Source organism: Hylobates moloch, unplaced genomic scaffold, assembly GCF_009828535.3.
Source record: "Hylobates moloch isolate HMO894 unplaced genomic scaffold, HMol_V3 SCAFFOLD_12, whole genome shotgun sequence".
Classification (NCBI taxonomy): Eukaryota; Metazoa; Chordata; class Mammalia; order Primates; family Hylobatidae; genus Hylobates; species Hylobates moloch.
In genome coordinates, this window is record NW_026652287.1 from 3,663,783 (window position 1) to 3,690,693 (window position 26,911).

Genomic DNA, 26,911 nt, shown 5'->3' on the forward strand with positions numbered 1-26,911 from the left:
CAACGTGACGGCAGCTGGAGTGAAGTGGAGTCAGCTTCCCTCTCTGCAGCAAGCTCTCTCCAAGGGACTCCTCATCTCCATATCCCCATGGCCACCACAGCCTGAGCCTGCTAATCCAGGGTCAATTAAATGCTACTTTTTTCCCAGGTTCATTGAAGTCTGATGGAAAAATAAAAGGTGTACATAGTTAAGGTGTACAATGTGGTGTGTTGATACACCTGTACATTATAAAACAATTACTATAATCAAGCTATTAATAATTAAGATTTCCATCAGCTCACAGTTACAAGTTGAATTCATAGACACTGAGAGTAAAAGGCCAGTTGCCAGGGTGAGTGAAATGCAGGGGTTGGAGTCAAAGGGTACAAACTTATAGCTTTAAAACAAATACCTTCTGGAGGCCTAATGTACCGCATGATGACCGTAGTTAATAATGTGTTATATACTTGAAATTTGTAAGACCGTAGATCTCAAGTGTTCACAAGGAAATCCTACTTACGTTCCCAAATGGCCTATATTTTTGTTTACAACAAACCCTTATTTGTCTTTGAAATAGAAATTATTGCTTTGAACTTACCAGAGAAATGATTGCTCATAATTTAAATATTCTACAAGACATAAGGACCATATTCTTGTTTCCTCAAAACACGATCTTTCTTATATATTTAGGAATTTAGGATGATAGATAGATAGGTAGGTTGGTAGATAGATAGATATTATAGAGTCTCCTTTTGAACAAACAGGTTACTGCAGGCATATTTAAAGAAAAACTGTCTAGAAAAATTAACTGCACCAAATTTTCCTTCCTGTAAAAATGCCTTATAAATTACTTATTGCAAATAAAAAAACAGTGAGGTGGAGGATAAAACTTAGAATTCACTCTTTCGTAAATAGAGATAATTACTTTGTCCCAGTGAATCTCTGCAGTCTTGTTTTCATCCATTTAGGAGGGTTAGGTTTAAAAGTCCTTCAAGTGAAGCCTATCTAAAAGTTTACCCTGTGGTCTCCTATAAAAGTTTGGAAAATATTAAGGAAATATTTACTTTTAATTTTTTTCAATTAATGTCTCACACATATTGTATGCTTTTAGTGGGAATTTAATTATTTGACTGAATTACTGGGGTCTAACAGGTTTCACTAAAGTTCAGAAAAGTCGAGTGTGATGGTATTTAGTGTGACGTCATCTGTATCACCTGGTGAGCCCATTATCATAGCTTTCTTTATGCTTTACTCAACAATCTTGAGCATGCTGGATTCTCATACCTGATAGTAAAACTTTTAGGATAATTTCTTTCTTTCTTTTTTTGTTTTTTTGACAGAGTCTCACTCTGTCACCCAAGCTGGAGTGCAGTGGGCACGATCTTGGCTCACTGCAACCTCCACCTCCAGGGTTCAAGCGATTCTCCTGCCTCAGCCTCCCAAGTAGCTGGGATTACAGGCATGCATCACCATGCCCAGCTAACTTTTGTAATTGTTATACAGATGGGGTTTCCCCATGTTGGCCAGGCTGGTCTCGAACTCCTGGCCTCAAGCAATCTGCCCACCTCAGCCTCCCAAAGTGCTGGGATTACAAGCGTGAGCTACCACACCTGGCCGGATAATTTCATGTATGTGGTTGTTTGTTTTCTCCACCAACAGTCATCTTTGGACCCCAAAATCAGGAAAATGCACTGGAGTCCAAAATGCTCTCTTAGGTGCCCTGTTCTTGTGTGTGTGTGTGTGTGTGTGTGTGCATACATACTTACGCACACATACATGTAATGCATATGACTATGCATATCTAATTACATGTGAAAACATACTTGGTTTTCAGGTTTTTCATTAGCACCCTTTTTGATCTACATGCCATGATCTTGCCAATAGGTCTCTCAAATGAGGGTTTGGGTCGCTGGTGTTAACCCGGGGGCACAGAAAAACACCTTGGTAAGTTACAGTGCTGATGCCTCGGCCCCACCACTGCCCAGTTGAATCAGAACCTCTGGGAATGGGACCTGAGAATTGGCATTTTTAAAGCTCCTCAGGCAATCCTAATGGGTGAGAACCACATTTGGTGGGCTAAGCTACTACATAATCTTATTTTTGGTCAGCATCAAAGCATGCATTGGTATAATCCATAGGTATGTTTTCCAGCTAATTTCTGTAATATGCACCGTTGTACTCCTGATCTAGATGTGCTAATTCTTCTCTAGGTCATGGCATTTGGAAGCCTCCCCTGACAACCCTGTCTCTCCTCTCACTACCCCAAATCCACTTCTCCTTTCTCAATACTGTGTCCCACTGCCTGACGCTATGCTCTGAACCTGCTGGTCTCTGGTTATTGTCTGTCTCCCTTCCCAGAATGTAAGTTCCATTGGAAAAAGACTTTTTGTTTTATCTGTTGTATCTCAAGTGTCAAGAACATTCTAGAAAGTGGAAGGTGGGTCCCCTTGGGCAGCAGACCCCGGATGGTGGTTAGCACTAGGGCATTCATTCCAGAGTATGCTTGGGTTCCTCTGCAGCAGAAAGGAGTGGCAGAGGCAGGATGGGATGCAGGGAGAAGTTGAGGCCATGCAGTCACCAGGAGCAAGGATTCAGCAAGTCCTGTGGTGGGCGGGGGGTCTCCTCAGAGCCTCCCTGAGCTGGGATGAGGAGGCTGAACCTCTCTATCTCCACAGGCATCCCCAGAAGGAGATGGGACCTTGGGTGAAGTGGTTTTCTTCAGCTGAGGCCATCCGTAGCATGCTGCCTGCAGGGTGTCACCCTCCAGCAGAACTCCTGGAGGTTGAAGGAATCCATCCTTCCTTCCTAGAGAGGGGGTTCCAGAGGCACATCACAGTGAACACCCCAGTGGTCAATAAATATTTCAGCAAATGTCTTTCTAGTTTCCACTGCATAAATACACACACACACACACACACACACACACACACACACACACACAGAGCAGAGCCTTGATTTTTGAGCTTGCATGCAGGTACTTTATCGTGGAAAATAATCACAAAGAATAGGTTGGGCTAGGGAGAATAAATCGGAATGAGAGAAGCAAATATGAGGATGTGTTAATCAGTAATGCTGTAGGCAACAGGGACTTGATCCTGCTGAGGACCTGAGGAGGCATAAAAAGCGCACATTAGAGTTGCGTTCATGAACAGGCACTTCTCAGCAGAAGACATACAAGCGGCCAACAAGAACATGAAAAGATGCCCCACATCACTCATCATCAGAGAAATGCAAGTCAAAGCCACAATGAGATTTCATCTCTCACCGGTCAGAATATGGCTAGTATTAAAAAGTCAAGAAACAACAGATGGTGGCGAGGCTGTGCAAAAAGGGAACTCTTATACACTGTTGGTAGGAATGTTAATTAGTTCAGCCACTGTGGAAAACAGTGTGGAGATTTCTCAAAGAACTTAACCCAGAACTACCATTCGACCCAACAATCCTATTACTGGGCATATATCTGAAGGAAAACAAATCATTCCACCAACATGACATATGCACTCTCATGTTTATTGCAGCACTATTCACAACAGCAGACGTGAGATCAACCAACGTGCCCATCGACAGTGGATTGGTTAAAGAAAACATGGTACATATACCATGGAATACTATGCAGCTATAAAAAAGAATGAAATCATCATGTCCTTTGCAGCAATGTGGATGCAGCTTGAAGCCATTATCCTAAGTGAACTAACGATGAAACAGAAAGCCAAATATTTCATCTTCTCACTTATCAGGGGGAGCTAAACATTGGGTACTCATGGAATTAAAGATGTCAACAATAGACACTGGGGACTACTAGAGAGAAGAAGGAGGAAGGGAGGCAAAGTTTGAAAAACTAACTTTTGGGTACTATGCTCAGTACTTGGTTGATGGGATCATTTGTATCCCAAGCCTCAGCATCATGCAATATACCCAGGTAGAAACCCTGGACATGTATCCCCTGAATCTAAAAGAAAAGTAGAAAAAAGAAAAGAAAATGTGGCACGTATACACCAGAGAATACTATGCCGCCGTGAAAAAGGATGAAATCATGTCCTTTGCACCAACATGGATGCAGCTGGAAGCCATCATCCTAAGTGAACTAGGAAGCAGAAAATAAAATACTGCATGATCTCATTTATAAGTTGGAGCTAAACAATGGGCACACATAAACATAAAAATGGAGATAATAAACACTGGAGACTCCCAAGGGTGGGGGCAAGATGGGAGGGGGTGAGGGTTGAAAAGTTACCTATTGGGTACAGTGTTCACCATTTGAGTCGTGGGTACACTAGAAGCCCTACCACATGCAATATACCCATGTAACAAACAAGCACATGTATCCTCTTGGTATAGTTTGCCTCTGTGTCCCCACCTAAATCTCATCTTGAATTGTAAGCCCCACATGTCCAGGGAGGGACCTGGTGGGAGGTGATTGGATCATGGGGTTGGTTTTCCCCAAGCTGTTTTCATGATAATGAGTGAGTTCTCACTAGATCTTGTGGTTTAAAAGTGGGGCACTTCCCCAGTTGCTGTCTCCCTTGCGCCACCATGTAAGACGCCACCTTGTTACCTCTTCACCTTCCACCAGGATTTTAAGTTTCCTGAGGCCTCCCCAGCCATGTGGAACTGTGAGTCAATTAAACCTCTTTTCTTTATAAATTACCCAGTCTCAGGTTGTTCTTTATAGCAATGTAGAAATGGACTAATACACCCCTGAATCTGAAATAAAAATATTTGGGAAAAAATGAAAAGAATTGTCTGCCCAAGCCACCAAAATGGGGAGTCACCATTCACTAGCTCTTGTCTCCACTACTCCAGGGTTGCCTAGAGTCGTGAACTCTCTACCTTCCAAGTTTGTACATGCAGCCCTCTAGCTGAGCAAGAGGGAGACCAGCTGTCCTGGTTTGTCCAGAACTGACCTGATTTTATCACTGAAAGCCTCACATCCTGGGAAACTCTCTATGCCTGGGTAACATAGGACAGTTGGTCACGGTCTAGGCAGCTTCCCCCAGGCACCCATGTGACAGCTGCACAGAAGCCTCAGGGCGGAGCAAGAAATACTTGAGGCAGCAGAGGTGAGTGCCAGCCTCATCTGCAGGCTGCTGGCCCTGGCGGTAACCACTGCAGTTAGAAGGTGAATCAGGGAGTGTGAGATGGGAGACAAGAGGCATCGGGTGCAAAGTGTCAACCGCTGTCCTCTGCTCCTCGGTCAGACAGGCATCTCACATTTGGAAACTTAGGTGCTGCAATCTAGGCAAATACCCGTCATGGTTTAGTTGAATGTGCTCCTTCTTTCTCGGCGTAGAGGTAGTGTTTATGTGGCCTAATCCATTCAACCTATCCAGAAACCTGGGTGACAAATGGAGACGCGTTTTTTAAAGGCCCCTGAATGCCCAGAGAGTGGGCTGTTCACATTGTCTTTTAAACGGCAGATTTTCTTGTGCATTGTGCTTGTTTGCTTTCGTTCATATATGAACAAAGAACAAAATTTGGCTCTTGGGAAACCTTCTGGACCTGCCGGAAGCGATGAGCGTTTGCCAAGCCTACCCACATCTGACTGTTAATTGAGTCCCAGCCACTATAATGAAATTAGCCTCAGCTGCTCTGGAGTTGTTTGGATTCGGGGCCAATGAGGCATTTGGCACAAAGAGGTATCAAATGTTTGTTTGTGCAATGTTCCACAATGTGCGTTAGTCTTTCTGTTTTTTTCTTTTTTCAATCTTTTTTTTTTATTGTACTTTAAGTTTTAGGGTACATGTGCACAATGTGCAGGTTTGTTACATATGTGTACACGTGCCATGTTGATTTCCTGCACCCATTAACTCGTCATTTAGCATTAGGTATATCTCCTAATGCTATCCCTCCCCCCTCCCCCCACCCCACAACAGTCCCCAGAGTGTGAGGTTCCCCTTCCTGTGTCCATGTGTTCTTATTGTTCAATTCCCACCTATGAGTGAGAACATGCGGTGTTTGGTTTTTTGTCCTTGTGACAGTTTACTGAGAATGATGATTTCCAGTTTCATCCATGTCCCTACAAAGGACATGAACTCATCATTTTTTATGGCTGCATAGTATTCCATGGTGTATATGTGCCACATTTTCTTAATCCAGTCTATCGTTGTTGGACATTTAGGTTGGTTGCAAGTCTTTGCTATTGTGAATAGTGCCGCAATAAACATTTGTGTGCATGTGTCTTTATAGCAGCATGATTTATAGTCCTTTGGGTATATACCCAGTAATGGGATGGCTGGGTCAGATGGTATCTCTAGTTCTAGATCCCTGAGGAATTGCCACACTGACTTCCACAATGGTTGAACTAGTTTACAGTCCCACCAACAGTGTAAAATTATTCCTGTTTCTCCATGTCCTCTCCAGCACCTGTTTCCTGACTTTTTAATGATGGCCATTCTAACTGGTGTGAGATGGTATCTCATTGTGGTTTTGATTTACATTTCTCTGATGGCCAGTGATGATGAGCATTTTTGCATGTGTTTTTTGGCTGCATAAATGTCTTCTTTTGAGAAGTGTCTGTTCATGTCCTTCACCCACTTTTTGATGGGGTTGTTTGTTTTTTTCTTGTAAATTTGTTTGAGTTCATTGTAGATTCTGGATATTAGCCCTTTGTCAGATGAGTAGGTTGCGAAAATTTTCTCCCATTTTATAGGTTGCCTGTTCACTCTGATGGTAGTTTCTTTTGCTGTGCAGAAGCTCTTTAGTTTAATTAGATCCCATTTGTCAATTTTGGCTTTTGTTGCCATTGCTTTTGGTGTTTTAGACATGAACTCCTTGCCCACGCCTATGTCCTGGATGGTATTGCCTAGGATTCCTTCTAGGGTTTTTATGGTTTTAGGTCTAACATGTAAGTCTTTAATCCATCTTGAATTAATTTTTGTATAAGGTGGAAGGAAGGGATCCAGTTTCAGCTTTCTACATATGGCTAGGCAGTTTTCCCAGCACCATTTATTAAATAGGGAATCATTTCCCCATTTCTTATTTTTGTCAGGTTTGTCAAAGATCAGGTAGTTGTAGATACGCGGCATTATTTCTGAGGGCTCTGTTCTGTTCCATTGATCTATATCTCTGTTGTGATACCAGTACCATGCTGTTTTGGTTACTGTAGCCTTGTAGTATAGTTTGAAGTCAGGTAGCACGATGCCTCCAGCTTTGTTCTTTTGGCTTAGGATTGACTTGGCGATATGGGCTCTTTTTTGGTTCCATATGAACTTTAAAGTAGTTTTTTCCAATTCTGTGAAGAAAGTCATTGGTAGCTTGATGGGGATGCATTAGTCTTTCTTTAAAAGATCACAACGTGAGGAGGAAAAGTGCTCTTTGGCTGTGAGTGATTGAAAAAAACAAAAACTCAATCAAGAAAATGTGTGCTTTGGTACATGTAGTGTCAGTGTGATAGGACAGCCTTGAAGCCTGTGTGTTCGATCCGTTTATGAATCCCTCTTTCTCACTCTCAGACTCCATGAGTGGTGGGCAGGTCCGTCATTCATTGGCACAAAATGTTTTCCCTCTAAAGGTTTCTCTGAAGCAAACAAGGTGGTTCAGACTGCATCCTTGTCTCTCAGCTGATTGTCCCCAACTGCAGGGCATCACATGCCCAACATCACTGAAGATGTGCTGTTCTTTACCCCTCCGGGCATCTTGGCATGCCAATGTCAGACCTGTTAGCAATAATGACATGTCCCTTCTTGGAGAACTGGGCCCTTGTTTGTAATTGCCTGACTTTAATAACAAGGAGGAAAGTTCCTTGTTAACTGATAAATTCTGTGCTACCAATATACAAGAAAGCCATGCATTACTATCCCATTTTATCTGACTCCTGGAAAATGTATTAAAGCAGAACCCTGCGTTAATTTAAGGAACGTTAATTCCATACGTAACATAAGCCCCTGCCAAATGCATTTTACTGATTATTCCTATACCATTCACCCCCAACCCTGACAGCACTGGCATATATTTGCTCTTCAATTAGCCAGGTCCCTCCAATGCGGATGGGATGTTCACAGCCATGAGTGGGTTAGTGTATATGAGATGTTATCTGAGCTAATTATACTAAGATAGAAGACACCCACTGTAACACTGCTCTCTGCTGCTTTTGACGTTTCTCTTCTTTATATGTACTCCATGCTGGGAGAAAGGTTGAAGGTGCCAAAAAATGCAAACAGGATTATTGCTTAAAAAAAAAAAAAAGAGAGAGAAACCGAGGCAAGAGAATGAAAGTGATAGCCGCAAGGTGACAGAGCCACCAAAACATTTTTAATTGGCTTTGTAATGCTTCTGAGACAAGCCACAGATAAGATACAAATATGGATCCATAGATATAAATATAGAGAGATTTATAGATATTAACATAAGTGGATTTAACTTCCCTGTATATTTTCCCTTGGCTAATTTTAAAGACATGTACCTTAAGTGACACATTGAGCAAAAGGAAAGTGTGTTGGGAAAACTTACAGGCAGAGAAGCATCCAAGCACACGCAATCCCCAAGTGCCCCTTACCTCAAAAACAGGGGTGCTCAGGTTGGGCATAGCTGGCCCCCTGGGAATGTTCTCCAGCCTGACCATGTGCTGTATAAACTTGCAGGAAAATTAGGAAAAGAAAGGAACACCCTGTTGACTCTGTTTCAAGAGGAAATTTCTGACCAAGAAAGTGGCCACATTACAGTGCTCTGCAGTGTATGCTCTGTGTATGAGCCCAGGTTTGCAGGCTCCGCATGACTGGTGCTCAATGCGGCAGGTACAGAGTCAAGAGTGAGTATTTAGAAATGTTCACAGTGTGCTTTGGGAGGCCAAGGCGAGTGGATCGCTTGAGTCCAGATGTTCAAGGCCAGCCTAGGCAACATAGCAAAACCCCGTCTCTAAAAACACAAACTTGAGCCATATTTGTGGATGCAGAGAGATTGAGACAATGCACCCTACGTGGTAAACGAGACCCCGTCACAAAACACAGCAATTCGACATCGTCACATCACCTAAACACATTTTTATTGTATTGTACAGAAGTGTTAGTCTACACTGGGCTGGAAATTTTTTCTTAATCACAGGACGATTAAGAAGATTCGAGCTAGGGGAATTGTGTCTTACGTCAAAATAGCTCAGAACTGCTGAACCAATTCTGGTGAAATTCTGAAAGGGTGGAGGAAATCCAGAATGTCTCCTCAACTTCTCCTTTCTGATCACACACAATTTCTATTAGGAGATAGCATCTCAGAAGTGTGTTTAATAGATGGTCTCAATGTTTCAAATATTAAAGTACATAATTCCTCTGGAAATGAACACACTTTCAGGAACATGGTCACATTATTTCTGAGTGTATTTGCGTCATCACCTCTGCAGACTTGCAGAAGAGCATGAAATATCAATAATAAAAGCCAGACATCCCCCTCCAGCCTTGCCGGAATGGGCTTTATCCCTAAGGTAAACATGCCATCTCTTCATGTCTTCCTCTTAGGATTAGTTACAGAAGCAGTCGCTTAATTGTAATGAGGTGGGGAAATGTAATTACATTAATAGCTTGCACCAGAATTCCTCTTAGAGCGGAAACTGAGTTTGTTGGCTCAGAGGGAGAGGGAGCTCTTGAAAGTTCTGGGGACGATCTCTGCCTGTAAGTTTTCCCAACACACTTTCCTTTTGCTCAATGTGTCACTTAAGGTACATGTCTTTAAAATTAGCCAAGGAAAAATATACAGGGAAGTTAAATCCACTTATGTTCCCAAAGACCAAGCAGTTTCCAAAAAATGAGGGCATATACTCACCAAAAGTTATGTACAAGGATGTTCACCGCAAATTCATTCATAATAGCCCAGAGCTGGAAATGACTCAAATCTCCATCAATAGGTGAACAAACACGTTCTGTGCCCATTCAATGAAATACTACCCAGCAACACAGAAGAGTGAACTATGCTGACGGCAAGAGCCTGGATACATCTCACAGGCTGGAAGTTGAGCAATGAAGCCAGAAACAAAAGCTAATAGGCGGCACAGTTTCTTCTACATGAAGTTCTAGGATGAGCAAAACTGACCTATGGTGAGAGGAACCAAAATAATGGTTAACTCAGATGGAGGAAGGATGGAAGTAAGCAACTAGGGAGACTTTAGGAGAGCTCAAATGTTCCATGTTTTGATCTCATGGACGATACTAGGCTGCACAGATATAAACATTCACTGGGTTGTATAATTAAGATTTGTGCACATATACGTATTAAGGTACAGCTTCCTATTTTTGGAAATAGAAGTACCTGTACGTGAAAAGTGAGTCTCGGGGGTCCTGGGTGTTGGGGAGATTAGTCTTCATGAGATGAAGAGAGCTCCGGCCTTGTCATTTTGAGGGAGGGGGCAGAAGTGGAGCAACGAGAGGGTGTGAGGCCACATGGGAGCCACAGAGCCCTCCCTGTAACCCTGTAAATCTGCAGAAAGTTTAGCAATTTGTGGAAAACTCACCATGAGGCTACCTGTATTAGTTGGGGTTCTCCATGAGAAGGAGAACCAGTTGGCTGCACATAGATAGACAGACGGGGAGATTTATTATAGGAATTGGTTCACACAGTTACGGAGGCCAAGAAGTCCCATGATATTCCATCTGCAGCTGGAGACCCGGAAAGCCGGTGGTGGAGTTCCAGTCCAAACTCAAAGGCCCGAGAACAGGGAAGCTGAAGGTGTAACTCGCATTCTGAATCCAAAGGCCTGAGAAGCAGGAGGGGCACTGTTCAAGGGGAGACAGTGATGGATGTCCCAGTAAAAAAGAGAGAGAAGCTTTTCCTCCATCTCTGTGTTCTATTCAGTCTCCCAACAGACTGGATGAGGCCCGTCTGCACTGGGGAGGATGAATCTGGTTTACTCAGTTCACTGATTCAAATGCTAATTTGTTCCAGAAACACCCTCACAGACACACCCAGAAATAATGTTTTACCAGCAATCTGGGCATCCCTTAACCCAGTCAAGTTGACACATAAAGTCAGCCATCACAGTATCCTTTGTGAAAATCACTGAAGGATCATTTCCCGAGTTGGCTTGGGATGGACCCTGGAGACCCCCACGTAGACAGAACAGAGAGGAAGAGAGCAGCATCCCCAGAAACTACAAGATGTGGTGGAGGCAGACCCAGGTTTTATGGGACTTGAAGCGTCTACAGTTGACCTGGGGCACATGTCTAAGAAAATAAACACAAAGTTATGTACATGGAATTAATGAATATTTATTGAGGTTAAAAAAAGAAATCAACAACAAATTACAGACTATCAAAAGCTGGAAAATTCTATAGCCATCACAAAATATATAAAATATAACACAATGTCATTATTAAGTAACAGCTTGAACCACCTTTGTAATACCTTTTTCTGAATTGGCTTTGAACAGTCATGGCTATGATTTTATAACTGCTTTATTCATGAAAGAACTGAAAGATAGCTCATTTTTTATTTTAGCATAGTCAACAAAAATTTATTTTTTATTATTGGTAGTTTAGAAAAGTTCCTTTCTGCTTTATAACTCCATATTTTTAATGTTACATATATTTTATGATTATCCTCAAATTTGAGAAAAACCTATCAAGTATCTTTCTTATATGTAAGCTGTAAGATTTCAGAGTCTTTCAAGTTTTTTATGCAAAGTGACCAATCTTAAATACTCTGTACTTTCCTGGCAATCATTCACCATAACCAGTTTGTCATCAATGTTTCTCTGGTGCGATGCATTATGAGTTTTATGTTAACTTAAATATTTCATGTCAAATAAGTAAGACATTTAAACTCAGAAATGCTGATAAAATCTATTTTGCATAATTCCCTCTACAAAAGAAAATGTAGAGTACATTTATTATTTCATATGCTCCATTATCAAGTAAATTTTGATAAGAAGGAATTCATGTCTTACGAAGCACAGAGGAGAATAGAATCTTCCACTTCCAGTTTCACAGGGAGCATGATTGGAACAATTTTCTGGAATCGAGGTTCTGATGCCTCAGTTTTTACCCTCTTGGGGTTTGACTTGATCATTCAATAGATACCTATTGATCATCTACTGAATGCCATGTACCAAGTCCTGGAGATACAGAGATAAATCAGGCAGAGTCCCTCCTTTTGAGGACCTCATGGTGTCTAGCAGCAAATTCACAGGTGCCAAAACCGATGGTAGTACCAGGTTGTAAGCATCGAATGTTACTCTGAAGACATTTCCAGTGTGTCCTCTTTACCCAGCTACGGCAGAAAAACTCCTTTAAGCCACTTTACTTGCCTTCTATGTCACCCACTTTGCTTCCCCCACAGCATCTGGTATGTCTGGCGTGTCCAGTATGCCCAAAGATGAACACTACACATTCAGCTCTGGAAGGATGGAATGTGAGCTCTGCAAGGGCAGTAGGCCGTGTGGCCCACATGCTAAATTTACAATGAGGACACAATGAAACTAAAGCCATCTAAACTTAGGGACAGCCACATGGAGTCACACTGGCGGGTCCCCCAGCATCACTCTGCAGCAGTGGTGGAAACCATGGAGATGAGTGACTGCATTCTAGGGCTGCTTCGGAAGGACAGGGCCAGAATCGGCTGGCTTCCATGAGCCCACCATCCATCTCCTCTCCCTCAACCTGCCCATTTTTATCCACCCACTTCCTAAAGCCAAAATCCAAAGGCTCATTCTGGAGCCCTCCCTTTCTCTCTCCCTCAATATCCTATCTAGCTGCATTTTTTGTTGACTCCACCTCTAAATATATCAAACCTATTTTATCTCTACAGCTCGTCCAATGTCCAAACCACCAACATAAATGTCTCCCGGATGCTTACCATGGCTTTTGATCAGCTTTATCTCTCCACATATTTTTTGTGTCTGTGTGCCGCGGTGGCTGGGGTGTGGTGTAGTACTGTATTGGTTTCCTTTGACTGCATTTTCCTTCTCTGGGTCTTGGAGAGAATGTGCTTCCTCGCTGCTTTGAATTTCAAGAGTCCCTCTGCATTCCTGAGCTCGGGGGCCCCATTCTCCATCTTCAAATCCAGCAACAGTGGGTTGAGTCCTTCTCAAAATTATTCACTCCTACTCTGCATCCATCTTCATATCTCCTTTCCCAACTGACTCTTTTGCCCCTTTCTAACTTTAAGGACCCTGGGTTCCACTTGGATAATTTAGGCTCATCTCCCTATTTTAAAATCAGCTGACTAGTGGGCCAGGTGCAGTGGCTCATGCCTGTAATCCCAGCCCTTTGGGAGGCTAAGTGGGGGGGTGGATCACCTGAGGTCAGGAGTTCGAGACCAGCCTGGCCAACATGTTAAAACCCTGTCTCTACTAAAAATACAAAAATTAGCCAGGCATGGTGGTGCGCACCTGTAATCCCAGCTACTTGGGAGGCTGAGGCAGGAGAATCACTTGAACTCAGGAGGTGGAGGTTTCAGTGAGCCGAGATTGTGCCATTGCACTCCAGCCTGGGTGACAGACCAAGACTCTGCCTCAAAAAAAATAAAATAAAATAAAATAATAAAATAAAATCAGCTGACTAGCAAACTTTAATTCCATCAGCAGCCCTACTTCTCCTTGGCCATGTAACCTACCTAGCATATTAACAGGTTCCGGGGATTAGGATGCGGACATCTTTGGGGAGCCATTATTCGGCCTACCACAGAAGCCTTATTGTTTATATCAGCATTTTTATTTTACTCCTTAGCATTTTACCTGGAAATAATTCTAAACTAATAGAAAGTTGTAAAACAAATACAGAAACAAAAAAAGTGAACTGCACTGTGTGTCAATTAAAAAATAATTTGAAAAAACTGTACAGACAGTTTATGTGTACCTGTCACCTCAATCTTCCTAATGTTGACAATTTATGTAACAATCATGCAATTTTTAAAGCCAGGAGAATTATATGAATATTGTACTTATCTATCTATACTATTAACTAAACCCACAGGCTGGTTTTTCACTTAATATCCTTTTTATGTTTGAGAATCCAATCCAGGACCACACAACGCATTTAGTAGTTGTGTCTTCTAAGTCTCCAATTTAGGACAGCCCCTCAACCTTTTCTAATTTTTCATAACCTTGGTGATTTGAAGAGTATGGCCAGGTAGATTTTGGAATGCCTCGGAGTTTGGGTCTATCTTGTGTTTTCTCATGATTAGGCTGGACTTTCACTTTCCCAGTAAGAACATCCCTGTGTGATGTTGAGATGTGGCATCAATATGACTAATTATTGGTGACGTTAGCTTGGATCACTTGATGATGGTATTAATCTGACACCACGCAATCATCCTGTTCCTTCTCAGACTTTGACCCCCTAATGTTAGCATCTGCTGATGTCTTTCGCTCTTGCCCCCATAGACTGTACCTCGCCATGTAGGTGTAGTGGCTTCTTAAAAATGAAAATCAAGCCATTTCACTCTCATGCATAAAACACCCTAATGGTCTTATGCAGTGCTTCTAATAAAATACAACCTCCTCACCATAATGGTCCAGGATTCATGGGATCAAGCCCCTCCAACTTCCTCTCTCTTTCACTTTGGCTCCAGCCATAGTGTCTTTTTTTTTTATTATTTCTCTGCTTTTGCCCTTGCTTTTTCCTCTTCCTACATACCCTTAACCTTTGTTTTTCACAGTTGACACGTGACTTAAGATTCGGGTCTCGGTGAAAACATCACCTCTCTCCACTGTCTCCTTCTCCTCCTGCCAGCACCCCCTGCCTCATACCTTTGCAGTTTGTTTCCCTATTTTATTTTTCTTAGAGCCCACCACTAGTTGAATTTACATCTGTTTCCCTGACTAAGCTTTCATCAGCTTCTTGAAATCAGAAACTTCATCCCCACCATTCACGGCTTTATCTCCAGAACCAAGGACAGCGCCTGACTCCCCTGAGGTGCTCATCAGACATTTGCTGGATGAAGAAATTTCTTTAACCTTGTGTGGTCTTGTTTGTAGCTCTAGTTAGTGCTGAATTTGGATTAATATTACTGATTCAAATGACCTTTTTCAGACTCTCAGGTGGCTCCTAATTTTAGCACCTTCAGGTTTGGCAACTAAGTCTCTTTGTGTAAAGCCTGGTCAAGAAACACCATTTCCTTAGTTAGGATAATGGCCTCTAATTCCTTCCATGTTGCTGAAAAAGATACGATTTCATTCTTGTTTATGGTGGAGTAGTATTCTGTGGTCCATATGCACTAGGTTTCTAATCCCGTCATTCATTGATGGACACCCAGGTTGATTCTGTGACTTTGCTATTATGAATAGTGCCATGGCTAACGTATGAGCGTGGGTGTCTTTTTGATATGTACACTATTTGGGTGATGTGTGCACTAATGGCGCCGACTTAGCACTACACAGTATATCCACGTGTACTCCTAAATCCAACTGCATGCATTCCCCTAAATCTATAAAAAGATTTTAAAAAGGAAATCCCATTTCCAAGTTTTGACTTTACAAGCCGAAGTTCTTTCTGTCATTTCTGTGGTCTCAGCAGCATTCTGCTAGTCACGGTATCCACCTCCTCTCATGAAACAGCCAATGGAAAATGCTTAAAAGGCAAGGGCAGCATAGATGTCATTGCTGCTGTCTTGAGAAGGCTGTTCTGGGGGCAGGTAAGCCTTTCTAAGTGCAGTGCATTTGTCAGAGCATCAAATCTGCCCTGTAGAAGGCCCTCTGTTGCAGAAAGAACACATGAGCTGCATGTGAGTAGCTGAGCAGCCGAAATAGATATGCTGTGCTTTCCTTGAAGTTCTTCCCTCCAGGGACTGAGAGATGCCCTCCGATGTGAGCTACAGCACCCTGCCACATCCAACACTCTTACAGCAAAGGCAACTCTGTTAGACTTGGACTCTTGCCTGGAATGGTCAGGACATTCAATGAATTCAATTCATTTCATGGCCATTCATCCAAGGGCATTTCACTAAAGATCTTTTCTTGATATCAAAACAGCAGTGCTAGGTACGTTTTGCTTTGATGTTAATTGGAAGTAGCATTGTTTAATTCAGTGCCCTCTAAAAGTCCCATGGGTTGATCACTAAATGTAGGCGTTGTAGAAAATATGCCATTTTAATGGAAACTGGAGCTGTCTTGGTGCCATCCCTGGAGTCTAGCACAGCGGAAGTCACACACAGTGAAAGAGGGACACACTGCCCTAGCTCCAAGGGAGTGCTGGGGCTGACGAGGGGTGCATCCTGGTCACCAGGTGCTCTCTGAGACCATGTGCTGCAGAGCTGGGCGGAGGCTGCCGTGTGGCAGCTTCCTACCCCAGCTGTGAGGGATGTTTCATAATAACTCAAAGCACCACCTTTTCCATCTCCATCTCTTATGTCTAAAGAAAAATTGGTATCCATTTTCCATTTATCTGTCTTTGTCAAAAGTATGGTTTTGAATGTTCGACTTCAGAATGTTAGAATCCTGAAACTTATTGAGAAGAATTTTGCAATATTTCCAAGCTGTACTTTTAGGAGAAAAGCACAGAACATACCAAGGTGGCCATTATGTTTTAAAAGAAGAAGAAAATACATGGTTAAGTGCTGGTATATGCATAGACTCTCTCTGGGCAGATGCACAAAATACCACTAGCAACAGTGACTTCCAGCATGGGAGCTGAGGAGCTCTAGCCAGGACAGGAGGGGCTGACGTGTCACCGCACATGCTTCCTGCTGTTCAATTTCATTTTAGTCATGAGTTGATATCAACTCCCCATTTTTATGACAAAAAGTAATTAACAGTGGAAAACAAAGTCTCCAGTGAGGTATTCAGACTTTAAAAGCAAATATGAAACATTCATAAAATATGACAAAGCTTTGTGAATTAAAGAAAAAATCCTTAAAAGGAGACATGTAGTCTTTGTTATAAGGATACTTCCTTCCACTGCAATAGAGTCTGAGATCAGACGTCATCATATCAGAGCCAAATGGTCTTTTTGAGTTAGGATACCCAGGGCAGGGTCATACAATGCCTGAAAGTGCAGCCCCAGGAGAAAGGCTGGGTCCCAGCTTTGACCTTGGGCCATTTCCTTAAGGTCTCTGTGCCTTGGCTGCCTCTCAAAAAATAGTCATGATAATAATGCTTTCCTCATTGAGTTGTCTTGAAAATTAAGTAAACTGATATGTGGAAAACACTTAGATTAGTGCCTGGAATATAGTAAATACTATATAAATGTCAGTTTTTGGGGCAGACCTAAACTGATCCTTTTTTATTTACCAAAGCTCATATTAGGGTTCACTTTGTGTTGTACATACTAGGGTCTTGATTGATACGTAATGACATGCATTTACCATTATAATGTAATGCAGAATATTTTCACTGCCCTAGAAATCCCCTCTTCTCCATCTGTTCATTCCTCCCCCCTCCTCCCCCTGAACCCCTAGCAACCAACGATCAGTTTAATGTTTCTACAGTTTTACCTTTTCCAGAATGTCATACAGAATATATACAGAATCTAATATAGAATACAGAATATAGCCATTTCAGACTGGCTTCTTACACTTGGTAATATGTATTTAAGGTTCCTCTATGTCTTTTCATGGTTTAACAATTCATTTCCTTTTATCAATTAATAATGTTCCATTATATAGCACACCACAGTTTATCCATTCACCTACTAAAGGATATCTTGGTTGCTTCCAATTTTTGGCAATTATGAATAAAGCTGCTCTAAACATTCATGTACAGATTTTTTTTTTTTTTGCAGAAATTTTCAACTCATTTGGGTAAATGCCAAGGAGGACAGTTGCTTGGTTGAATAGCAAGAATATGTTTAATTTCATAAGAAACTATCAAACTATCTTCCAAAGTGGCTGTACACTTTGCATTCCTACCAGCAGTGAATAAGAGTTCCTGTTGCTCAATATCCTCAGCAGCATTTTGTGTTGTCAGTATTTTGGATTGCGGCTGTTCTACTAGGAATATAATCACATCTCATTGTTGTTTTCATTTGAAATTCCCTGGTGATATATAAAACATCGAGCATCTTTCCATATGCTTATTTGCCATCTGTATATATTCTTTGGTAAGATGTCTGTTCAAATATTTGCCCATTGTTTAATTGGGTTATCTTATTGTTGAGCTTTAAGAATTTTTGTATGTTTTCTATACCAGTTTTTTAAATCAGATATATGTTTGCAACTATTATTTCCCAGTCTGTGGCTTGTCTTTACATTCTCTTCCCAGGGTCTTTCTAAACATGTGCTTTTATTACTATCATTCTCCATTGGGCATACAGATTTAGATTCGCAGTGTTAATGTGTCTTCCTCTCTAATAAATGACTAGGACTGGCCAGCTGTTGTCTTTACCTGAGAAGAATAGTAGTGAGACGTGACCGTGTATCATTTCCCTCTATGTGCCATGCCATAAGGTCTCACATGCCTCAGATCTTCCCACCTTAACCAGCCTCTCTTCCACTCACCTGCCAGTTGAGCACCTTGGACTCCCCAGGTGAAGCTTCTCAGCTCCATAGATGGAGACAAACCCTAGACTTCTCTGGGTAAGGTCTTCCTCTGGAGGAGGCCCTGGCTGGAGGCAGGAGTCTCACGGGGTGCCTGCAAAGAGGCAGTGAGGGGGGAATTTCTCTGCAGATGGCCTGCAGAGGCATTTTTATCCTGAATTCAGCCAAAAACAAAAGAGTATGTGCCTTGGTTTCTGAATAATGCCTGTGTCCAGTACTGCTCCCTTTGTCCCCTTTGTGAGGGCCCCTCCATGTCCTCGAGAAGGCTGTATCTAGCCAAGGGGAGATGTGGCCACCACCACATGCCCCCTGAGGGCTCCCTGCATTGACCTCTGCAGCCAGTCCAGCCAGGAAGTGGCAGACACTCATCCAGGTGAGACCCATGTGTCATCTCTGCCTGGAGCTTGTAACGTAGGCTTTACAGGCCCTGGCTTCCACTGGCATGGGAACAGTGCTCACTTGTCCTGACTGCCCAGTGTGCCTGGGGGATCCCAGTGTCCTCCCAAGCCTGACTCACAATACTTGTCCAACTTTTTTATTCTGCATCTGAAAATATATCTTCATCATGGCAGGACACATACTTTCTGCTTCATATACTCCAAGTATCATTATTTAATAACACAGGAACATGTCCTGACCCCAGCCCTCTTTAGTAAGAGATTTATAGCCAATTCCACTGAGTCCCTGATGCCTGCACCTGAACAAGCAGTGCCTCTCTCATACCCACTGCCTTCTAGTTCCCCCAGACCCGACCTCCATCCCAAATATTTCATCACATCCTGGGGTCTTGATAGAGATGCTGTCCCATCATTCCAAATTCAGGGAACTAAAGAAGGTGAATTGCATCTTCCAGGAGGATAATCGTGTTGGCTGAGCTCAAAGATCCCAGCAGGAGCCAGATTGTGCTTGTGGGTCCTGCTAAGAATTTGATGTCTTATCCTAAAGCAATGGAAAACAACTGGTATGTTTTTAGACCATGTCTGGATAGCGACATGAGATGTCACTGGTAGTTATGTGATAAGCTCATGTTTTAAAAGAATGCTCTGGGCACTTTTGCAGAAATAAAGCAGCTTGAGTGAAAATAAAAGAGGATGTATATGAGCTCTGTGACCCTTTCCACGCCTAGGTATATACCCTACAGAAATACCTAAGTGTCTTCATCAAAAAATACGTACAGGATGGTTCATGACAGCATTATCAGTCATAGCCAGAAGCTGGAAACAACCAGATGTCCAGAAATAGTAAAATGAACAAATAAATTGTGGTATATTCACACAATGGAATGCTATCCAGCAACAAGAAGGAACAAAATACAACCACACACAACAATGCGAACCAATCTCACAAACATTCCATTAAGCAAAAGGAACTACGAAAACACATACGTCTGGTGTGATTCCATTTACTCCAAAGGTGAACAGCAGGGAAAATGAGGTGGTGACATTAGAAAGCAGGTTAGAGTTTACACAGAGGATAAGAGCCAGAGTAGTGGCTGCAGGGGCATGAGAGGGGCTTCTGGCGGGATGACAGTGTGCTGGTTGTTGAAGTGGGTCTGCGTGAAGCCAGTTTGTTTGCTTCATGAAATGTCATTGAGCTGCACGTCCATGATTTGTACACTTAGCTGTATGCAATAAAAAGTTAAATAAAAATAAAAGTTTTTTACAGTAATAAAAGGAGGAAGGGAGGGAGAAGAGAAGAGATGAGAAAAGAAAAGGGAGGGAGGGAGGAAGGATGGAGGGAAGGAGGGAAGGAAGGAGAGAAGGAAGGAAGGAAGGGAAGGAGGGAGGGAGGGAGGCAGGAAGGAAGGAAGAAGTTTGTAACTGTTTCTCAAACTTGACACCATAGAGGCTGGATAATTCTTTGTGGTGGGGCTGTCCTGTGCATTATAGAATGTTTAGCAGCATCACTGTCCTTACTAACCAGATGCTAATAACATCCCCCTCCCGACTGTAACAATGGGAATGTCCCCAGACATTGCTATATGTCCCCTGGGAACAGGGAACAAATAATTCCCATCTGAGGATCCCTGGCCAAGAGTGTATGCAATGCTGGGTGAAGCCCCAGGTATCAGGCAGGTGTACCTCCTATGCATGGACAACTGATGTTGGACTGGCTGTTGCTGAGGGATGTCTGCAAGGAAAAGGACAGTTCCTTGGCCCTCACAGCAGGGAAAATGAATGGTCTCCAGGCACTTCCCGGAACTTGCTTGGGTGGTGGTCAGAGGTCTCCTCCTGTTGAAGTCCTTACTGCCTACTCCATCCCCTACCCAGCTGGGAGAGTCTTAATCTCATCTACATGCTGGAAACTCTTTTTTTTATTATTATACTTTAGGTTTTAGGGTACATGTGCACAATGCGCAGGTTTGTTACATATGTATCCATGTGCCATGTTGTTTTGCTGCACCTATTAACTCGTCATTTAGCATTAGGTATATCTCCTAATGCCGTCCCTCCCCCCTGCCCCCACCCCACAACAGTCTCCAGAGTGTGATGTTCCCCTTCCTGTGTCCATGAGTTCTCATTGTTCAGTTCCCACCTATGTGTGAGAACATGCGGTGTTTGGTTTTTTGTCCTTGCGATAGTTTACTGAGAATGATGGTTTCCAGCTTCATCCATGTCCCTATAAAGGACATGAACTCATCATTTTTTATGGCTGCATAGTATTCCATGGTGTATATGTGCCACATTTTCTTAATCCAGTCTATCGTTGTTGGACATTTGGGTTGGTTCCAAGTCTTTGCTATTGTGAATAGTGCCGCAATAAACATACGTATGCATGTGTCTTTATAGCAGCATGATTTATAGTCCTTTGGGTATATACCCAGTAATGAGATGGCTGGGTCAAATGGTATTTCTAGTTCTAGATCCCTGAGGAATCGCCACACTGACTTCCACAATGGTTGAACTAGTTTACAGTTCCAACCAACAGTGTAAAAGTGTTCCTATTTCTCCACATCCTCTCCAGCACCTGTTGTTTCCTGACTTTTGAATGATGGCCATTCTAACTGGTGTGAGATGGTATCTCACTGTGGTTTTGATTTGCATTTCTCTGATGGCCAGTGATGATGAGCATTTTTTCTTATGTTTTTTGGCTGCATAAATGTCTTCTTTTGAGAAGTGTCTGTTCATGTCCTTTGCCCACTTTTTGATGGGGTTGTTTGTTTTTTTCTTGTAAATTTGTTTGAGTTCATTGTAGATTCTGGATATTATCCCTTTGTCAGATGAGTAGGTTGCAAAAACTTTCTCCCATTCTGTAGGTTGCCTGTTCACTCTGATGGTAGTTTCTTTTGCTGTGCAGAAGCTCTTTAGTTTAATTAGATCCCATTTGTCAATTTTGGCTTTTGTTGCCATTGCTTTTGGTGTTTTAGACATGAAGTCCTTGCCCATGCCTATGTCCTGAATGGTATTGCCTAGGTCTTCTTGTAGGATTTTAATGGTTTTAGGTCTAACATGTAAGTCTTTAATCCATCTTGAACTAATTTTTGTATAATGTGTAAGGAAGGGATCCAGTTTCAGCTTTCTACATATGGCTAGGCAGTTTTCCCAGCACCATTTATTAAATAGGGAATCCTTTCCCCATTTCTTATTTTTGTCAGGTTTTTCAAAGATCAGATAGTTGTAGATATGCAGCATTATTTCTGAGGGCTCTGTTCTGTTCCATTGATCTATGTCTCTGTTGTGGTACCAGTACCATGCTGTTTTGGTTACTGTAGCCTTGCAGTATAGTTTGAAGTCAGGTAGCGTGATGCCTCCACATGCTGGAAACTCTTGCTGCAAGTGGGTCCCTGGTCTTCTGTCAAGATCAATGTCTTTGGAATGTCAGAGCCAAGAATGCCCCAAGCCAAGTATTGCTCTCCTTCTACAGAGACCACTCAGCCTGGCCCTTGCCCACCGAGAAGGAGATGACTCTTATCTCTGCCCCCGATACTTACTTTGCTTTCTTCCTGTCTCCTTTCTGGTCTTTACTCAAAGGACACATTTTCAGTGGGGTTTTCACTGGCCAGCGGGTCTACAGCTACAAACTCTCCACCCTAGAACACTTTAGCACCCTTCACTGCTTTATTTTTCTCCTTAGCACCTGTTGCTAATAGTTCTTTTTAAATGTATCTTATTACTGATTGTCATTTTTTCCCCAGTGTGTAAGCGCGATGAAGGCAGACATTTTTGTTTCCATTTTGTTTCCTCCTGTATCTCCAGAGCCCAGATGTAATCCTGGCTCATAGTTGGTTCTTGGGAGGTTTTTATTAAAATAGTGAGTGAATCTCTAACTATTTGAAATGGGAGTGTTGCTGAACACCAGGGATTCAGCCTAGGTCCAGTTGCTCCCTGGACAGAAAGCCAATCACTGAGACATTGAGTATTGCCAGGGAAGAAGGCTTTATTGCTGGTGACATCAGCTGAGAGACAGAAGGCAAATCTCAAATCCGTCTCTCCAACTGACTGAAGTTAGCGGTTTCTATGGGAATTGGTCAACAAGCAGCAGGTGGCCAGATGAGGGTTCTGTTGTCTTGATGTCCAGATGCCCTGATCTTGAAAGTTCAGTTCCATGATACTCTCTGGGAGAAAAGTTGGGCGGTTTCAGAAAGAAGACCTATAGAGTAGAAGTAAAAACATTTGGCTCAGAAGAAAAAAGAAAACCATGTCAATTACTACATCATGACATCATCTTCCCTCAATAGCAATAGCACAAAGATTGCAAAACCTTGGGACTATGGGATACTTCACACAGTAGAATCAAGGTGGCTTCTCCCTTCACACTTACAGCAAGAAGAGATTCAGGGCTTCCTTGGGTCACAAGGAAGAGAGTTTTTCTTTTATTCTCTAAGCTAGCACTGTTCACCAGGACCTTCTGTGATGACAGGGATGTTCTGAACCTGTGCAGACCAATATGTCAGCCCCCAGCCACTGTGGCTTCTGAGCACTCCTAGTCTCCTAATGTAGCTGGTGCAACACAGGAAGTAAATCTTTAATCTTACTTAATTTTTTTTCTTTGAGACGGAGTTTTGCTCTTGTTGCCCAGGCTGGAGTGCAATGGCATGATCTCGGCTCACCTCAACCTCTGCCTCCCGGGTTCAAGTGATTTTCCTGCCTCAGCCTCCTGAGTAGCTGGAATTACAGGCATGTGCCACCATACCTGGCTAATTGTTTATATTTTTAGTAGAGACAGGGTTTCTCCATGTTGGTCAGGATGGTCTCGAGCTCCCGACCTGAGGTGATCCGTCAGCCTTGGCCTCCCAAAGTGCTAGGATTACAGGCATGAGCCACCATGCCTGGCCACTTAATTTTAATTAATTTAAAATTATAGAGCCACATGTGACTAGCAGCTACTACCTTGGACAACACAGGTATAAACCCTACATGGGCTCAAAGCCTGAGGATTCTGCCTGTCCTTCCCAACTTTTCATACATTCACCCCAGAATGCATCCAGGCAGGCCTCACTAATATACCCAATCTTTGTCACTGTTAGAATCCTCATTTGCAAGCAACAGAAAGCAACTCTGGCTGATTTATGCAGAAATTGAACTTATTCAATTTATTAAAAGGATATTGACTAGCATGAATCTCCAAGAGGGGTGAAAAACCAGGTAAAGAGGCTATGGAACCAGGAATGATGTCAGAGATACAGCAGACTTTTCTAGCCCTGACACTGCCACCCCCCTCCACCAGCAGCAAAACACAGGCATCTTGAAGAGTGCCAGGGACCCCTGACTGCTGGTCAAGACCTCCGTGCCCCCAGGGATGGTACCCTTACTGGATACACGCATTAAATATGTAATGCTGGACTGCAAGTACATCACGAGATTGTGTTTGAAATGCACATTTTGGACAGCATTTCTGTTAGCCTAGTAAAGATTACTGTCTAGCATTGCTAGATATTAAGCAAAGAACCCTCCAGCTCAAAGCAACCGGCAAAGCTGGGCTTTTGTTGAGAGACTGAGAGGGAGGGAGGTTTTCATAATCAGTTATCACCCACCTTGGAAGATGAAATCAAAACAGCCATTCAGAAACAATGGGTGGATTTCATCTTGGTAAGAAGCACTCATTTCTACCTGTTCTTTATGGAGTGCAAGGATAATAGAACAACTCCTTCTCTGGGCACCGGATGCCCACCCATCAGGCACTCACAGTGATCGGTGCAAATGAGAAGCAGTCCGTCAGAACGCACATTCTCTGGCCTGGCTGAGGAGTCTCACTTAGCAGGTGTTCTATTTTCTGGGGCTGCTGTAACAAATTGCCACAAACTTAGGTCACTTTCCACAGCAGACAATTGTTCTCTCACAGTTCCAGAGGCCAGAAATCCAAATCAAGGTGTAGGCAGGGCCATACTCCTTCCAGAGGCTCTGGGAAAGGATCCTCCCTTCCTCCCCCCATCTCCTGGTGGCTGCAGGCATCCCCTGGCTTGCAGCCCCATCCCTCTTCCTCCCCTGCTCCCTGTAGGTTTTGTCGCTTCCCTATGTATCCTTCTGGAGGTTTTAAGTCAAATACAGTGGCATAGTCTTACTTTCCTCTGCACTGTGGCATTCTATGCACAGATTCCTGAAGGACTCCCTCCGCGCACGTAAACCCTTTCACTGCTGAGTCAGCGGGAGAGCCAGGGGTCCTGAAGGTGGCAGGGGGCTGCATCTGGAGGCTGAGGGCAGCGACAACCTAGAAAGCAATGGAGAAGAATCCCCATCAGCTGGGTTGGTTTTCACAGTGGGAGCTGGGCACACAGGCCCTCCTGTATTGCTTCTGACTTTTCTACTTTGGAATCTGCCCTGGCAATCTCTCCATATGAGTAGGGAGGGCACCAGCTGGCTTCTTTTCATAGCTGTGTTGTAATCCAGAGCTCACTGCAGGTGCTTGTTCAGCCAGTGCCCGGTGACTCTGATGGAGGCTCATGGGCCCGTGGTGTGCAGCGTGGCCCTCAGGCTGATCTGTGCCAACAAGGAGAGGCTGGGCAGAGCCAGGAGGCTGAGCCACAGAGCACATCCGTGGTCCTTTCCCTGGTAGCCACTCTCCCCCTCCTCTCCTTACTTAGGCACCTCACGGGGAGGGGGGTGATTTTTCGTGCATTGTGGGTGCTTCTGGGGCAGTGTGTTATGTTTTCACTTGCTGGGATATAGTTTGCTTTATAATTATTCATACAACCCATTTATATATCTGATGTTCATTGGTATATATGTTATATTTCACATACAAATCAGAAAATTTTGTAAAAGGCTTAAGCGTGACTCGCTCAAGGTTAATAGGAATCAAAAAGCTTCATGGTCCAAAGGAATGAATCTCTAACGGGGAACTTTCTCAATGGTTGGGAGGGAGGATAGACAGCTAGTGGGGCTGGCTGTTTTCCTCCCTTGCCCCTGACTCTCACGTCACAGCACGTGGGGAATCCTCAGAGTCTGTGAGCATCTTCAGGAAGCAGACAGAGTTAAGTGCACCAGAGATTAATTGAGGACTGCAGTTGTGAAGGATAAAGAAAAGATGGAGCAGGAGTAGGCAGGCTGAGCTTCAGGACGCGATGCAGGTCTGGTCCCTGGGAAAGGAGGATGGGAAGGAGGAAGAACCGGGCAGGAAGTGCCTGACTGCAGGAAGCACTGGGAATCCTCGGGCAGCCAAGCAGGAAGTGCTGCCACAGAGGTTGCCCATAAAGGAGCCTTGCATGGAGTCCCAGCAGCCACCCTGCACCTTGGCCGTGCTTGGACACTGACCAGGTGGCTTCTGAAGGCCCCTGAGGTCAGAAGCTGTGGTGAATGACTCTCCTTCTGGCAACTCCCTCTAGAAGGGATATTTAAACAGCATTCCTCCATGGCTGCCACCCTACACTGCCACATAGATGTCATCAGACTACACCCACAGGTAGAGAGAGGGTGTATTAGTCCGTTTTCATGCTGCTGATAAAGACATACCCAAAACTGGGAACAAAAAGATGTTTAATTGGACTTACAGTTCCACATGGCTGGGGAGGCCTCGGAATCATGGCAGCAGGTGAAAGGCACTCCTTACAAGGTGGAGGCAAGAGAAAAATGAGGAGGAAGCAAAAGCGGAAACCCTGGATAAACCCATCAGATCTCGTGAGATTTATTCACCATCACGAGACTAGCACGGAAAAGACCAGCCCCCGTGATTCAGTTACCTCCCACTGGATCCTTCTTGCAACATGCAGGAATCCTGGGAGATACAATTCAAGTTGAGATTTGGTGTGGACACAGCCAAACCATATCAGAGGGTGACTGCATGAATTGGATGTTTGCTACGTGCAGGCAAAAGTCTAAGGAGTTTGTATATATTAACTCATTTACTCTTCAAACCACCCAGTGAAGTTGGTACCATGATCCCCATCCCCATTTTGCAGAGGAGGGAACCAAGGCACAGAGAAGTTAAGTGACTTGTCCAAGGTCACACAGCCAGAGAGTGAAGGAGCTGGAACAATGTTAACCCAAGACATCCATATCCAGAGCCTAGCAATGCCTCCACTTTATCTAGAAGGAAAAACTCACACGGCCCTTTGGGCCTGGGGTCTTTTCCTCCCGCAGAAGCTCTGAACACGTCCTCTTGGTGT

General features: G+C 43.4%; 1 protein-coding gene and 1 long non-coding RNA gene across 3 annotated transcripts in view; one reads left to right on the forward strand and one right to left on the reverse strand.

The window, feature by feature from the left end:
* The window catches only part of TMEM132D (transmembrane protein 132D), an 832,732-nt gene that overhangs the window by 771,124 nt on the left and 34,697 nt on the right, over positions 1 to 26,911 (forward strand). The gene's annotated exons all lie outside the window — the stretch shown is intronic.
* The window catches only part of LOC116477688 (uncharacterized), a 35,181-nt gene continuing 30,996 nt past the window's right edge, over positions 22,727 to 26,911 (reverse strand). For both annotated transcript variants that reach the window (XR_009209159.1, XR_009209160.1), the window contains 3 exons: positions 24,872 to 25,017; positions 24,496 to 24,591; positions 22,727 to 22,959 (listed from right to left, as the gene is read on the reverse strand). This is a non-coding gene — a long non-coding RNA (uncharacterized LOC116477688). The remainder of the gene's footprint in view (positions 22,960 to 24,495; positions 24,592 to 24,871; positions 25,018 to 26,911) is intronic.